This window comes from Lepisosteus platostomus, chromosome 5 (assembly GCF_059453375.1).
Source record: "Lepisosteus platostomus isolate fLepPlt1 chromosome 5, fLepPlt1.hap1, whole genome shotgun sequence".
NCBI classification, from domain to species: Eukaryota; Metazoa; Chordata; class Actinopteri; order Semionotiformes; family Lepisosteidae; genus Lepisosteus; species Lepisosteus platostomus.
Genome location: NC_142615.1, coordinates 13,082,180 through 13,099,110, shown reverse-complemented (window position 1 = coordinate 13,099,110; position 16,931 = coordinate 13,082,180). Strand labels below are relative to the sequence as shown.

Genomic DNA, 16,931 nt, shown 5'->3' with positions numbered 1-16,931 from the left:
ATAGTCCATATTTCAAGTCAAAGTGAGGGACATAGTTTGGAAGGCAACACAGAGCTCAGAAGTTCATCAGAAGATACAGAAGATGCATGGGCTGCACACGGCAGCACAGACAGTGGTGACATGTTTGAAGGAGAAAAAATCTGTGTAGAATCAGAAAAAAAGCCTGAAGAGCACAGTGAATATTCCCAGGGGGCAAGCTCGTCTGGGACGTCACCTCAGGATAAAAGGGGATTAAGAAAGATTATGTCTGTGCCTAAAACTTTCCAAGTATGTCTGAAGGCTGAACAATGGAGAATAATACCACCTTTAAAAGGTACATCTAAACTAAGATGATCATGGACCCATATCTTATATAGAGAGTTCAGGAAGATAAATCCTTGCTGCCCAATAGCCTTCAAATACCAATACATCAGGAAAGAGAACAGCAGAAAAAAAACTCTTATAATTAAAGCAGTCTGTACTTTCAGTTCCTACCTTCAGTACCTTCAGTTCAGTACTTTCAATTCCTGTAATGTAAAATACACAATGACAACAAGACACAAACCAATGGGCAATGATGACATCACAATTGATGTTGTACGAGTAGGGCAAATACAACACAGTGAAAGGGAAACACAATTTCGACAGGCACGTCAGCCTTATCGTTGAAAGATTGCCCGTGCCCTCACAAAAGGAATCAGCAATGTGTACTACAGGCAGCTGAACAGAACTCCGCTTGCTGAAATTGCAGCAGCCAATTTATCTAGGGCTCACAAGCAAGTATTAAACTTGCTCGGCAAGTTCGGCATTTAATTTATTCTGCGGAAACATCGTATCGGAATGAACTGCCCGAGATAAAAGAGTAATTGCGGCTTCAGATCGTTTTTACAGAGCATTGCGTTGTTCTGTTCATGCTGACTACACGCTTTAAATTTGTCGTTTACTGCAAGCGTTGCTTTTCCAGGTTTTTCTGAAATTCCTCGCATTTGAGCCAGCACTAAAATATTTCATTCCCGTCGCTGAATACATCGTGGAAACGGTATTTGCAACGGAATGCTGTCACACATGAAACCTTTTTGTTATTCGGTTCTGAAGTTTGAAAATGAAAATAAAACGGGGGTCACTTCATAGGCTTGAAAGAAGTCCAAGCAGCATAAAAACCCGCGAATTCTCACAAATTGCATTGTGCTGCACCTTTCTCCTGCTGCTGTTATAAATCTGCCTTAAACATTTGAGTGCATACCTTACTGCTGCTAATCACATTCACGTGTTTACAAAGCTTTTTTCTGTCCGTTATGTTTTTGCTAAGCAGTTTCTCCGTTTCCCTCGTACTGTGATTGTCAGTGAGCACAACAAGACTGAAACAGTGTAAAGGCAGGTAAAAAAGACAGGGTAAAACGCCTGACTGTCGGGAGTGGGATTTGAACCCTTGCCTCTATTTGGAGAGTGAAACACAAAGCTTAAAAGACACGAAGCTGTGAATTTGCTGTTTTAAACCGCTCGACTATCCTGAAAAAATGGGTGCGGATTGTATCAGTCACATCCGATTTTCCGTAACTTTAGGATGATAGATACGACTGGACTAACACAATTTGTGGCGTTTAGCATGACATGGAAAACGGTACCGGAGCATTCGGGTCCGGACTACCAGACTCAGAAACAGTTTTTATCCCCGCACTATCAAACTATTAAACTCCCAGCCTCTCTCACTCTCTCCTCACCTCTCACCTATGACCTGAACCTCACAGTGCCTTCTTTCTTACCAAAAACCCAAACACACATTGAAAATCTACCTCTACCATACATGTCAAAAGCTCACTCCCCATCATTTCTATACCTTTATTTCATTCTTTTGATGCATGTTTTTGCACATAACCTGTTACCTTTTTGTTGTTTTGCACACTGCCTGTTGTTGTTTTTTGCACATCGGCTGTTGTCTCTGTCTTTCTTTTGTTATACAATTGTATTGTTGTTGTGTTTTTTATCTTTGTACTACTTATGTCCGAGAGCTAGCTAAATAGCATTTCGTTATACCTTATACCTGTGTATGAGTATAATGACAATAAACTTGAACTTGAACTTGACATAGTCTTGCAGGCAGTATATTATTTTATCGTTTACTCGTTTAAAAAAACACGGTCTTCTCGTTCCTAAGTCAGATTTTTAGTGCTTTCGAACGTTACTTCCAACCTGGACTGACAGCTCACCAGATCTGTTTGTGATCAGACCATGGAGTCGGGGGCTGTATCAAGCGCACGTTCCTTCCCAATGCTGAGGCGATCATTCAGAAGATGGGTGTGAAGAGAGACAAGCTTTGTCGACTAAAAAACAAGGCAGGATATGCACGGATACTAATCACTGGCGATAGTTATGTTCTCTTACTATTGAGACTCCTACATTGCAAGTTTTTTTGAAGACTTCGAAATAGGCACGGGTGGGGTTTGATAAAACGATCGTCGATTTACGAGACTGACGCCTTACCACTTGGCCACCGCACCTTCGAAAAAAAGTGGGAATAATGTTGTTCAAATTATTTTTTTTCTGAATCTGGTTTACATCGCCTGGAGGTAGCAACAACAATAAAAGGGATACTTAACAAGGCGATACACTGTAGCAGTGTGACTCCAACAGATGCTCCTGAAGAGGCTGGAGGTTTAAGCCAGCTCCTTAGAGCGCTCGGCCGTGTTACTCTCAACAGCGGCTCTTCAGCTCTTGTTGTTTGACCTAGTGGTTTTATGAGGCGTGGAAATGACCGCAACTTCGTTTTCTGAGATGCTTTCTCTCACGTGGTGAAATCTCGACCTCTTTGGCATCTCTGGCTATAGTTCTTCTGTAGAGCACCTCTGCTTATAGTGCCCTTGAAGTCATTTTATTTTTACAGGAAGACGCATTCCCTAACAATCTCTCCTGTTTTAGAAATGCTTCATAAGGCGTGTTTGATTCAACGGACAAACAGTATACTAATTGTACAATGCAGATCTATGCAGCATTCGTGCTGGATTTGACTGGGATTCTGAAATACTTCTTGAAAAGGTATTCAGATTTGAGAACCTATAATAAAAACACAGACCTGAAACTCCCTAGCTTCCAATCCTTTACTCTTCCTTTACTCTCGTAGTTTTCAAAACGACCTCCGTTGTCGGGCGCAGTTAAAGTGGAACTGGCCTGACTGCACAGGAAAGTACGGAATGCTAAAATGTTTCTACGGCTCAAAATGTCCCTTTAGACCCTCGTCATGTCTCTGTGAGGAACGGGTAGGTAGAGAGGTTTAATAGATGCTCATGATGTTTCACACGGGGTGTTACCTGTTGTAGTGTTTCAAAAGATGTGTTAGCGGACCACAGATTATCTTGAAAAGATTTGGGTTTGCACTGGCTGGGATTAAAAAAACTGACTCAATTATTTGGAAGGCGCCTGTACCACCAACGCACTCCCGAGAAGCACCTGCAAATTATCACAATCCTCTCTCTCACCTACAAAGTTATGGAGACACAGACATCCAATGAAAGCTCAAGGCTCCACTCAAGGCTTTATTCACTCAAGGCTCCACTCTTTTGTTGTGATGTCATTTTAATAAATATTAGCTTTGACAAGGTGTCATTTTTGCCTCTTAAAGTTAAAGTCTGCTCCTTTCTTCCTGGTATAGAAAGTACTAAAAGTAAATTATTCAGCTCTACCGCCTGTGTGCATTGACAAGACATCTCAAAAGGACATATTAAATAAGAACACGATCCTTCCTGTTACCATTCCTGTTGTTGGGGCGTTGTTTCACCCTTTTACGTTAAATCATCAGTACTGCTGTTTTTCTATGCATAGTTTAATCAAGAGCACTTAAAAGATGCAAATAGCTTTCAAATAAAATAGAATTGAAGGACAGTCGAGTAAGGAGGTAGAAAAAAAAAGCACTCCCCCGTCTGGGAATCAACCACCGTCGCCCATGTAACTGGATGCAAAAATAACAGATTAATTTGTGCCCAGCCTCTTGAAGCTTCGATGCGATTATTTTTCCTTCCTTATTTTTTCATTCCTATGAATTTACTCTGTAGTAGAAGAAACGCGAAAGTGGGAAACTGCAGGCATTCTTCGTGAGTGGTGTGATCAGTGAGCATTTGCACATCTCTAAGTCTGTTCCATAAACGTTTTCATCGGGGATGTAGCTCAGTGGTAGAGCGCATGCTTCGCATGTATGAGGTCCCAGGTTCAATCCCTGGCATCTCCAGGTGCTTTATATTACAGTACTCACATCGCAATCTTCTGTTGAGTGAGAACTCTTTGCTCGTGTTCAGAGAGAGCCAGGTTTACACAATTAAATGCAGGCACACTCGACGTGCTGCAGAGTTGCGCTGCTGTTTTAAATGTACCTCATTTAGTTCTGTTAAATCCTAAATTATTTGAACTAATTTAGTTAAGGAAAATGTAAAAGAGCATGACAAGTATTGATCGTATAAAATATCCATGGCACAACTGGAGAAAGTACTGAAGGACTACACATCGACTTTTGATGATTACAAGAGATTCAAGAAACACAACCGTCCGCACCTGGATTTGGATCCTGAACGCTAGAGTTAAAAGAACATAAGCGACGGATATGACCTATAAACTCTCTAAATTGTCTTATAGTTTATGAAATAAAACAATTTCTTAATAATTACTTACTGATGATAGACGATTTATTAAATTTTAACAAAATCACAATTACAAACTTTTTCGGTTAAACTGTTATTCACATACTCTAACGTAAATAAACGTTAGTGTCTTCCGGTGTGTGAGCCAATTTCTCCCAAAAATATTCGTTAGTCTGTCGGGAGGCTGTGCAAGGTGTGAAGAAATAGAATTTCTAAAAGACAGGCTCCCTAAGCTAAACATCAAGGCAGAAAAAATGCTGTTTTCTCTACAGAAATGCTCTTTACATTTCAGCACTGTTGCAACTCCCTTTATAAAGGGTGTGCACACGTATACAACCAAGGCATTGAAAGATTTTTTTTAATTATTGTTCCAAAAAATGATCCATTTGTTTTCTTTTTAATGTTGTTGATTAAAAGATTTTATTAAATGAGAAAAAAATCTGAATGTGAAAAAAGGTCCAAATGCTATTGAAAAAAATCAGTAATGTGAGGAAAGATGGATTGTGGGAGCCCCTTAACTACCCATGTTATGCTGTATTTCTCACTCATTCTACTGGGAGTGGTGCCGTCGCTTCATGATAAAGTCTGTCAGTGGTCATTCCAGACGGGTCAGGTATGACTGCTCTTCGGAACAAGAGACACGTGACTTGCGAGGATCCCGACAGTGTCGATTTTCTTTCAGAGCCCGGATAGCTCAGTCGGTAGAGCATCAGACTTTTAATCTGAGGGCCCAGGGTTCAAGTCCCTGTTCGGGCGGTTGTGCTGTTCTTAAATGTCATTCTAAATAGTCTTTTATCTTTCACTGTTCTAGCTGTACTGTGTTTATTTTAAATGTCCATTACTTGTATTTACAGTAGTGTATTTAGTGTTTCATTTCACAAACCGAAAATGTTCAAGTAGATCTTGTCACTCTACTCCCCGTAATCATCTAAATTAAATCACAGTAGAGTACAGAACACGCAGTGAGGAGCTCACACAGTGAGTACTCTTGAATACGACAAGAGGAAAGGCACACTGCAACTCTGCAGAACATCACGTCCGAGTTTACAGTGACAGCAGAGGTTAGAAGCAACGTAGTTTTCTAATACTCGCTCGCTGAAGATCTCTCAAGAAACCTCGGTGGAGATTTAACGGGTGTCTAATAATCACGTTCAAAAAGATGACGATAAGATTTTTTTTAACTAGGTAGCCTTAATGGCAACACGGTGTGAGTAGATCTTAAAGCAGCTGCAGAGTACCCGTAATGGCAACACAGTGCTTTGAGTTCGGCTTTTCTTATTTCTTCTGCAGAACCAGTGGAATCGGAATATACTGATCCGCATAAGAAGCGCTTTCGGTTTCTGATCATTTTTATTGAGCGCTGCTCTTAGTACCACAGGCAAGATGGCTGGTGGTCTAAGGCGTTGCGTTCAGGTCGCAGTTAACCCTGGAGACGTTTGTTAAAATCTCACTTCTAATAAAGAGGTCTTTCTCGTTAGAGTAGAAACGATAGAAGCATTAAGCGGGAAAAAAATCACAACATCTCGCATTTCACTTGTTTAATGTTAACTGTCTCAGTGGTTGCCTCGGTGATTGATGGCTCTTCTCCCTCGCAGGGTAACGGCAAACGTCTTCAGAGAGGGAGTCTCCCACACACGGCTTTTCTTTAGCAAGAGTTGAGACAACAGAAACAGACTTCCAACTGACATGAATTACTTCTTGAGCGTTTATGACCGTCTTTAAAAGCTGAGAGCAGGTGAAAAAGTCTTTGGAAATGAGGAAATGACTGCTGACAGTAAACAGAGCTGACGCTCAGCTGCTGACAAGCGCTCCTCGTTAGTATAGTGCTGAGTACCCCCGCTTGTTGCGCGGGAGACTGGGGTACGTTTTCTGTGACGGGGCGCTGGTTTAATTTTTTAACAACCTGAGTTCACTTAAAACGTGTGTACTGTGTCCTACGTTTCGGACTTGTTACTGCGGTTAGAATATGGAGATCATCTCCAGCTTTGAGCTGAACTGCAACAAGAAGTCATGCTAAATGTAGTATAGTGAGTAGACATCGCGAGACAACAGAACGAGAGTAGAAGGCAGGAATATAAAGTGTAAGGGCGTGATCTGTGTAGTTAACAAAATAGTTAAAATAATATAAAAACTTCTCTAAATTTAGATACACAACATTTATGGCGACCAGAGATGAGTGCTTGACGGAGTCAAAGCGAGCAGAACACTGCAGATTTTAGTTCTCTTGCTGGTAGAAACGAACTTCTGAATTTTCGGACTTTTCGTTTAGCTTGCCCATTGGAAGATATGGCCGCCGCGCCGAGAAGCTTTGCTTATGCCCGGCTTTTTCCACCGCTTCTACTGAACCTCGGAGCTCCGGATTTGTATACGGAATACAAGATATGGATGGAGTCGTACAGATTTTTTTTAAATAGCCAGTGGATCTACAGAAGCTCTGGATGCCGTGAGACGTGCTACTGTACATTACTGCACTGTATCGGGGCTCCCGTGCAGCGGATTTTCGCCAACCTCCCTGGAGAAAACGACTGTAGCTGCCTTAGACGCTTCCTTTACACCGCGGAGAAATGTGGTTTTGGAACGGCATAAATTTAGGCAGAGAACTTAGTCTCAGGACGAATCTGTTGATGCTTTTGTGACTGCACTAAGAGAACTGGCTAAATCTTGTGACTTTGGAGTATTGGAAACTGACATGTTAAGAGATCAACTTGTGGAAAAATGTGCACATAAGAGACTATAAATTGCTGCAGGAGGAAAGGCTGACTTTAGAAAGAGCTCTTACAGTCGCTAGAATTCATGAAGCAGCTCAAGCAGAATCAAGAATGCTTTCTGACCACAGTGACAAAGTGACACCGAACGGGGCGCTCGCTCAAACTTTACAAACAAAAGCCCAACAGCAGGACGCAGTCATGCAAGAGAAATAGAAGAACAGGGGACGGCTGACATTACATGTTACAGGTGCGGACTAACAATGCACAAAGCAGATGAATGCGGAGCGTGAACAGCAAGATGTCTACACTGTAAGAAAACAGGACATTATGCACACGTCTGCAGAACATCACGTCCGAGTTTAAGGACAGCAACATCAGAGATTGGAAGCTAGGGAGTTTCAGGTCTGTGTTTTTATTATAGGTTCAAGAAAGTCTGAATACCTTTGCAAGAAGTATTTCAGAATCCCACTCAAATCCAGTACGAATGCCGTATAAATCTGCATTGTACAATTAGTATACTGTTTGTCCTGAATCAAACACTCCTTATGAAGCATTTCTAAAACATGAGAGATCGTTAGGGTATGCGTCTTCCTGTAAAAATAAAATGACTTCAAGAGCACTATAAGCAGAGGTGTGAAAGCCTGCTCTACAGAAGAACTATAGCCAGAGATGCCAAAGAGGTCGAGATTTTACCACGTGAGAGAAAGCATCTCAGAAAACGAAGTTGCGGTCGTTTCCACGCGTTATAAAACCACTAGGTCAAACAACAAGAGCTGAAGAGCCGCTGTTGAGCGTTACGCGGCCGAGGGCTTAAACCTCCAGTCTCTTCAGGAGCATCTGTTGGAGTCGCACTGCTACAGCGTATCTCCTTGTTAAGTATCCCTTTTATTGTTGTTGCTGCCTCCAGGCGATGTAAACCAGATTCAGAAAAAATAATTTGAACAACGTTATTCCCATGTTTACTTTAAGGAGCAGTGGCCAAGTGGCTGTTTCATTTGTCTCCGCTTCCTTTAGTTTCAAAGTCTTCAAAAAACTCGCAATGTAGGAGTCTCAATAGTAAGAGAGCATAACTGTCGCCAGTGATTAGTATTCTTGCATATCCTGCCTTGTTTCTTAGTCGACAAAGCTTGTCTCTCTTCACACACATCTTCCGAATGATCGCCTCAGCATTGGGAAGGAACGTGCGCTTAGTACAACCCCCCAATCCATGGTCTGATCACAAACAGATCGGGTGAGCTGTCAGTCCAGGTTGGAAGTAACGTTCGAAAGCACTAAAAATCTGACTTAGGAACGAGAAGACCATGCTTTTTTATTGTCCAAGTTTATTGTCATTATACTCATACACAGGTATATGGTATAACGAAATGCTATTTAGCTAGCTCTCGGACATAAGTAGTACAAAGAAAAAAACACAACAACAATACAATTGTATAACAAAAGAAAGACAGAGACAACAGCTGATGTGCAAAAAACAACAACAGGCAGTGTGCAAAACAACAAAAAGGTAACAGGTTATGTGCAAAAATACGCATCAAAAGAATGAAATAAAGGGATAGAAATGATGGGGAGTGAGCTTTTGACATGTATGGTAGAGGTAGATTTTCAATGTGTGTTTGGGTTTTTGGTAAGAAAGAAGGCACCGTGAGGTTCAGATCATAGGTGAGAGGTTAGGTGAGAGTGAGAGAGGCTGTGAGTTTAATAGTTTGATAGTGCGGGGGTAAAAACTGTTTCTGAGTCTGGTAGTCCGGACGCGAATGCTCCGCTACCGTTTTCCATGTCATGCTAAACGCCACAAATTGTGTTCGTCCAGTCGTATCAATCGTCCCAAAGTTACGGAAAATCGGATGCGACTGGTGCAATCAGCACCCATTTTTTCAGGATAGTCGAGCGGTTTAAAACAGCAAATTCACAGATTTGTGTCTTTTAAGCTTTGTTTCGCTCTCCAAATAGAGGCACAGATTCAAACCCCACTCCCGACAATTAGGCGTTTTACCCTGACTTTTTTACCTGCCTTTACACTGTTTCAGTCTTGTTGTGCTCGCTGACAATCACAGTACGAGGAGAACGGAGAAACTGCTTAGCAAAAACATAACAGACAGAAAAAAGCTTCGTAAACACGTGAATGTGGTTAGCAGCACTAAGGTATGCATTAAAATGTTTAAGGCTTATTTATAACAGCAGCAGAAGAAAGGTGCAGCCTTTGTGAGAATTCGCGGGTTTTTATGCTGCTTGGACTTCTTTCAAGCCTATGAGGTGACCCCCGTTTTATTTTCATTTTCAAACTTCAGAACCGAATAACGAAAAGGTTTCATGTGTGACAGCATTCCGTTGCAAATACCGTTTCCACGATGTATTCAGCGACGGGAATGAAATATTTTAGTGCTGGCTCAAATGCGAGGAATTTCAGAAAAACCTGGAAAAGCAACGCTTGCAGTAAACGACAAATTTAAAGCGTGTAGTCAGCATGAAGAGAACAACGCAATGCTCTGTAAAAACGATCTGAAGCCGCAATTACTCTTTTATCTCGGGCAGTTCATTCCGATACGATGTTTCCGCAGAATAAATGAAATGCCGAACTCCAAACATGTTGTTGCCATTATTGTTACTCCTGCTGCTGTAGTTTTAAGCTTTAATCAGAGGGTATGTAATGTTGTAAAGGGGCTGGACTACTATGTTCAGTCCAAATTCCACTATGTGAATTTATGCTTTTTTAATATAAGCATTAACAATACAATGCGTGCTCAAAAACCGTTACTTATTAGCTTAAGAAGCGGCAGTGTTTTGACAAACTGTGGTATTCGAACCTGAAGTATTAAATGCTGAAGTGTTTAATACTTGCTTGTGAGCAGATCTCCCTCGATTTAGACAAACTCTTGTTCGGCCGATGATTTCAGATCAAAATCTGAATCAAGTGGAAAGAAAGCTGAATTACGCTGGGTACTGGGTATCACTGTTACGCCATCAGGTCATGCTAGGAGGATTGGGGGGATGAAATTGACACAGAGGGCTGAACCCACAGTTCTGAGATTAAGAGATTTTTGCTCTATGGACTGCGCCTATAGAACTCTTGTGCTACAGCAGTAATGTTTCTGGGTGTGGATGAACATGACATAATAGACTGACAGCAGGAACACGTGGCCCACAGGCAGTGACAGTATCGCTATCACATTTGGCTGCAGTATATTGTGTTGAGAGCAGCAATAACTTTCCTGCAGAGATGGGAGTGCCTTTAATACAGCTCTTTCAATCGGACAGAGTAACAGGAACTGACCTAAAGTTTCAGCTGTGGATCCATCTCCACATGGGGGAAAGAGACAGTAAAATAGCGATGAAGAAACAGAAAGCTTTGTGCTCGCTGCAAAGTAGGAAAGAGGTGGTCAGACACATAAAACAGCTTGGTGATAATTTGCAGCGACAGTTTTATGTTATTTAGTACACGGATTTGTTCCTTAAGATGTGTAATTTGTATGTTGGTTGTATGAGAACAGTTTCTTCTAAAGTCCTGTCAATTGACAGTGGAGAGCTAGCTGGTGCACATCTTCAAGAAGACTGTCTTTTTAAGGCGATTACAAGTTTCTCGAACAAATCTGTGTTATATTTTTAAAATAGTTTAGCTAATGAGCAACGAGAGTACAAATAAATTCTCCCACCCTCCATTTGAAGATAAAACTCCATGTGCGAGTCTAAGTTTCCTTGAAGCTACTGATGTTCGTCATTATTGGACATTCCCAGTGAGATTGACTAAGAAGCTAAATTTTTAAGTGTTGTAGTTCAACATGTGCAAAACATTCGTATCCCCTGCAAATATCGGCAAGGTCAGTGATATTCTCAACAATTTGTGCCATTGCAATTCGTGCAATTGGTGCCATACTTTTTTGAAATGTATTCTGACATGCCAGGATCAGAGGGTCATATTTAAAAAACTGGTGCATTAAAATTTCTTGTACTTCAGGATTTTGATAGTCTGTTACATTGTCTTTCACACGGCGGTGTCAGAACTGTGAGACATTTTCATAATCGGGGGGAAGGCCGTAGCAATAAGCAGAAAGTGCAGTCACCTTTTCCCAGTGTAAGTCTGTGTTGTGATGAGTTTTTAAAATTGGTTTGCGATTTTCTGAAATATTTCCATACAAAAATATAATTTGGACAGTCGCTATTTGGATATTCCCTTTCAGTGAAGATGTCTACAGTATTCCAGCCGGATTAGTACTGATTGAAGAGAGCCATCTACAGGCGAAAGGTGACATAACATCACAGCAGCACCATTTAAGGTGGAACGAAAAACACGCATAAGAAGCTGGTGAATAAGAAGCTACTGTAACTTCAGCCTCGTAGCAGACCCTGGGAGGCACGCTCAAAATAATCATCTTTCCCAGTACTTCAGAGTCATATTTAGATCGCTTTACTGCAATTTTATTTGATTGATGGGAGATGTGAAGCCATCGAGCCTGTACTGTGCTTTCACGTTGAAATTGAAGCAATTTCTCCTGCTTTCTCTCAGTGTCCGGGCTGCAATTGCGTGTAAAGGAGGCGACTTGAAAATGAAACGTGTAATCACCTTACAGAGGGTCTTCACGACGGGGTGCGTCAGCTAGTTCTCCATTATTGTCAGTTTACTGGACTTCTGAAGAAACCTATCTACAACGAAGATACAAACTGCACAGTTTAAGGCACATGAAGAGAAATCTGTTTGCTGATTGACTCAAAAAATGACGATACAAATAATCTGCCAGGCTGATTTACTTGTCCGACCACCTCCCTCCGTCCCCCTTTGCTGTTAGCACAATTCTTTCAGTTTCTTTTCTTGTATTTTCCTTGCTATTTTAGTGTTCCCCATGTATAGATGGATCCACAACCGAAACCGGTTTCACCCTGTGTTTCTGCATACCTTGCACAGTTCCAGTGGCGCAATCGGTCCGTGTTTGGTACTTAAACAGTAGTGCACAGCGGAGTCATGCCGAGGTTGTGAGTTCAAGCCTCACCTAGAGCTTTAGCTACTGAAAGCAACTGTCAAGTTTAGATACTATCAGGTATCTGATGAAGATAAATTAACATCAAACGAAGAAGTAAAGGTTTACTTCGAGTCACAATCGAATAAGGCTCCACAGCTGAAACATTGTGTTTCCTTCTCTTTTCAGCATGGAATAAACCTTGACTTTCTCCTTTGAAGCCCATGCATGCTGACGCAGCTCCCTACTTAAATTACCATCAGCTGTGTATCTCCAGCTGACCTGTACACAAATATATGAGAAAGGTCTACTGAGACGAGAGGAGCACTGAAGACTTGAAAAAGCTCTCGCATTAGACTCTGTGTTTTTGTTGTTCCCCAGATTTGTTTTTAATGTTCTTTTTCTTTTGAAGTTGTTGCGTTTGGTTTTTTTTTTCGTAGTTGTTAGACAACTACCGGGATTTACCTAGGTTCCTGGAAGACTTCTTGTTGTGTGTTTGTTGTATTTTCGGGTTACAACAATTGTTTTTTTCTATTGATAGGACCCCACGCATTACTATGGGAGTAGTTAACATTAGTTCTTACATTGTACAGTACCTGAAATTACCACATAAACTACTACTCTGTTTCCTTTTTTTTGACAGGCACAAGTGAAGTTTGTTTTTCCTTGCTGCTGATTGGTAGCTACAATGGGTCAATTGCAATAAACTTATATTCAATAAACTCCGTTGAAATTTGTCAGCAACTCTGTACTAAACTTGTTCTCAATTGCAACAAACCTAAAATAACAGCTGCTGCCCGTTAGATGTTACTGCATTAGGAGTCTAGCTTAAACCACCTCTTCATAGGTTTTAAGCAACTCAGTAGCGGACTAAGCAGAACAATTGATCACATTAGAACTGTCTTGAATGTAATGGAAATAATGTACTCATTAAGTAACAAGGTTATGCACCACTTGCTTGAAAATTATTATTATATTTAACTAAAATTGCTTTCCAGACACCACAAATATTCACAATGAATGTTATCATTACACGTATTTATTAATAAAAGTGTTATTTATTAATAATTAAGTTCCATGTATATCTTTATTAGTAGCTGTAAACAAGTAATGCATATACAGTCTTTATTATAGTTAGTTTTCAGTTATCCTGTGGAGGGAAGAGAATGGAAAATAAGGAAATAAAAATTTAAAGGGCTTTTAAGTCTTCAATGTGTTCTGTCATAGCTGTGTGTTGTCATATCTGGGTGTTAATTTAGTATATTTGTTGTATTATTTATTGTGATTTGACACTACACTTGTGTTTCTCAGGAGAAAGCAGTAATAATTTTTTTTAGTTTTTTGAGGGTACAGAAAATTGTATTGTACGGCCAAATGTAAGGTTACATTAAGAAACCCTTATCGTTACCTTTTGCAACGTTATTTATTTAAGACGGTTCTTCAGAATAGTGTCCCTTACGTATCTGTGACTGTGGTCCAACAATAACGGTGCTGAAATAGCCGGAATGTGTGGGAAGAAGATGGAGATGGAACAGGAGGCTTATTCAGTCGATAGAAAGGTTGTGTAGGACTGAACACACTACGGTTATGGTATTGGGTTTAAGAGCATTACGATCCTACAGTCTCCTGATCCGTAATCAGATGCGTTATCCAATGCACCACTGGCCCTTGTACCGCATTCCTCAAGTGCACCACTGTGAGCTTGCGCCGCTACAATAATAAATCACCCCAGTCCAAATTTTCTCAATTAGGTGCACGTTTTCTATGTGTATTTAGTTAAACAGTCTTTCATTTTGTCTGTTTTAAAAATTGCATCTCTTTAAAACAGACAAACGAGTTTATGTGTCGCGCTGAAATTGGGAATGAGGGAATTCAAACGAAAGAAATCACAGAAAAGATATGGCGCTTAAAAAGAAATCCAGAGTGGAGATGCTGGTGATAGAAAACGATGCATGAGATGCTTTACCTCTGAACTAAACTCGGCTCTTTAATTGTGTTAGGAAGAGTGAATAGCCAACAGTGTACATTTTAAAAATCAAAGCAAGACAATGAGACACGCAGAGAATTCGGAACACGAGCCTCTCCTTCATTGTTTAATGAGCTTTTAATGAACGCCTAAGTGAAAGACAAATTTACTATTTTCACTTTGTGATTAAAAAACACTTGTATCACGTTAAGCACTCCTGATGGTGTCGAATAGTTCTCTTTTCTACCCTCATCATTTGAGGATCCCTAGCTAAAATATCTTTTTAAACTACAACAAAATTGCAATATTTTGAATACTATTTAAGTTTACATAGTCACATTCCCGTGATATTGACATAGGCGCTCAACTATTAACTTCTTGTAGTTTGACTTGTGCCAAAAGTTTGAAATCTCTGCAACTATCAGGATGCTTAAGGACATCCAAAGAAACCCCATCACATTTAGGGGAGACGGTGTTGAGGTCGGATTAATTTGAAATGCGTCTTTGGGACTTTTGATTTACCAACGTTATGTTTAACTGAAGGATACGCTGACTGACTGTGCCATAGAAACTAACGCACATCACCTTTCTTCTACATTCACAGGTTTTTGGCTAAAGACAAAAAAATCTTTCTCGTTTCCTTGCCAGCTGGCAGTAATTCCTCTTCACTGACAAAACAGATGAGTATTTTATCTTTCGCAATTTGTATGGATTTTTTTAAAAACAAGTTGTTCCAAAAATTAAATGAACACTTCCATTAAATTTAATGTAGAAGCATGTTGCTGTCCATAATGATAAACTGTGTGGCAAGACAGGCACCACTGGGACTCAACCCCAGGATCTCCTGTTTACTAGGCAGGCGCTTTAACCAACTAAGCCACAGCATTCTCTTATCATAGTGTTAATCCCGCATCAGCAGGGTCAGCTTGTCGGCACGCCCGTCTCCATTTGGTGGTTTGAGCTGATGTTGCCATGACGTTGCCATTAAATGCGACCAAGAATACTCCAACCGGCGCGCCGCTACGCCTACTGTCGGAGAACTAAGCCATGGCACTGGCATCAAATATCCCTTTTACAGCCACTTGGACACATCTCAATTGCTCTGAGACACCTGCATTCAGTGTGCGCTGAGCCTGCTCGCTGAGCAAAGTGACGAGAAATGGCTTATGTCCAAGGAGCTCAATTTGCTTTTTATGTTCAACGGGGTGTCCACTACAGCCGGCACTGAAGCGCAGCACAGGCTCTGTGGTTTGACATCTCCCAAGGTAAATGTTGAAATTGTAGGTGGAAGAGGAAAATTACCCTCGAGCATGGGGAAAGAGCCAACTCATGTCCGGAAGGGGCTAAAGTGTGTATGGAGGTGGCCTAGTGGTTAAAGCAATAACTTCTTAATACATTATACTCTGCACAAGTAGGTTTGAACCCCATCCTCGTTGAGGAAGGGCTTTGACACATTTTGACCTTTTTAAACTTGGTGTGCTTTCATTTTGTTTGTTCACTCCTATACTGTAACAGTAATATTTCTAGATGTGCATGAACATGGTAGGCTGACAGCAGGAACATGTGGCCCACAAGCATTGACAATATCAGAGGTGTCTGCAGTGTGTTGGTTTGTGAGCAACAGTAAAATAACTTGACGTGGAAGCAGGTGTGCCTGCATTAACACAGCTCCATCGAGCGGAAAAAGCAACACAAGAACGGACTTAAATTCAACAGCGAGTTTCTGTAGCTGAAAACAGAAACTACTCCACGTGATGATTGAACTCACAACTTCGGCATAACTCCGCTTTAAAAGCACCCCAACCTGACCAATTGCGCTACGTTCTGAATCGTTAAGAAATCATTGTAAAACCAACAGAAAGTACAAACTTCTATAACTACAATCCTAGTTATATAACAATTGTAAGTATAAGGATAAACTACTTCAAGGCATTGGTCCAACTGAGCAAATAAGGTCGTAATAATGTTGTCACCCCAAAACATAGACACTATGTAACATGCTGTTCCTGGACGGATAGCCCTTCTGCACATCAAACATTTTCACAAAACGTCCTAGAGTTACAAAAACACTTACTTTGTGTATAAAGTGCTCACCTTCGTTTTCCGAGATGTTTCCTATCACTTCTTTGTCAGCTTTGAATATAGTGCTTCTTTGGAGCAGGCTTCAGACCTTTTATTTTATTTATAAAGGAGGCCGCATTCCAAAACGTCTAATTCCTGTTTTAGAAATGCTTTGGGCAGTGTGTTTTATATAACGCACAAACAGTATTCTGATTGTATACTGTAGACCTGTGTAGCAATCATACTGGACGTGACTGGGATTCTGAAATGTTTCTTGAAAAGTTATTCAGGGCTGCTTGAATCTATAATAAAAAAGTGACCCGAAACTTCCTACCTTCCAATCACTGATGTGGCTCTCCCTAAACCTGTACGTGATGTTTTGCAGATGTGCAATGTGCCTTTACTCCTGTATTAAAAACGACCTCTGTTGTTGGGCGGAGTTTAAGGAGAACTAACTGCACAGAAAAAGTATGTAACGATAAAATATTTCTACACTTAAGAATGTCCCTTTAAATCCCTGCTCACACACGTCGGTGTGGGGAGTGGGCAGGTAGAGAGCTTTTACAGATGCTCATGATGTTTCTCATGGGGTGTTACCTGCAGTACAGGTCAGAACAGCTGGTCTGATTGTCTTAGAAAACAA

The 16,931-nt window shown here is 40.8% G+C and overlaps 2 non-coding genes across 2 annotated transcripts; both read left to right on the top strand.

Moving 5' to 3' along the window:
- Positions 1 to 4,126: 4,126 nt before the first annotated feature.
- On the top strand, positions 4,127 to 4,198 carry trnaa-cgc (transfer RNA alanine (anticodon CGC)). Its single transcript has one exon. It is a non-coding gene; the product is annotated as a tRNA-Ala (tRNA).
- A 1,089-nt stretch (positions 4,199 to 5,287) lies between these two features.
- Positions 5,288 to 5,360, top strand: trnak-uuu (transfer RNA lysine (anticodon UUU)). Its single transcript has one exon. It is a non-coding gene; the product is annotated as a tRNA-Lys (tRNA).
- The last annotated feature ends 11,571 nt before the right edge of the window (positions 5,361 to 16,931 follow it).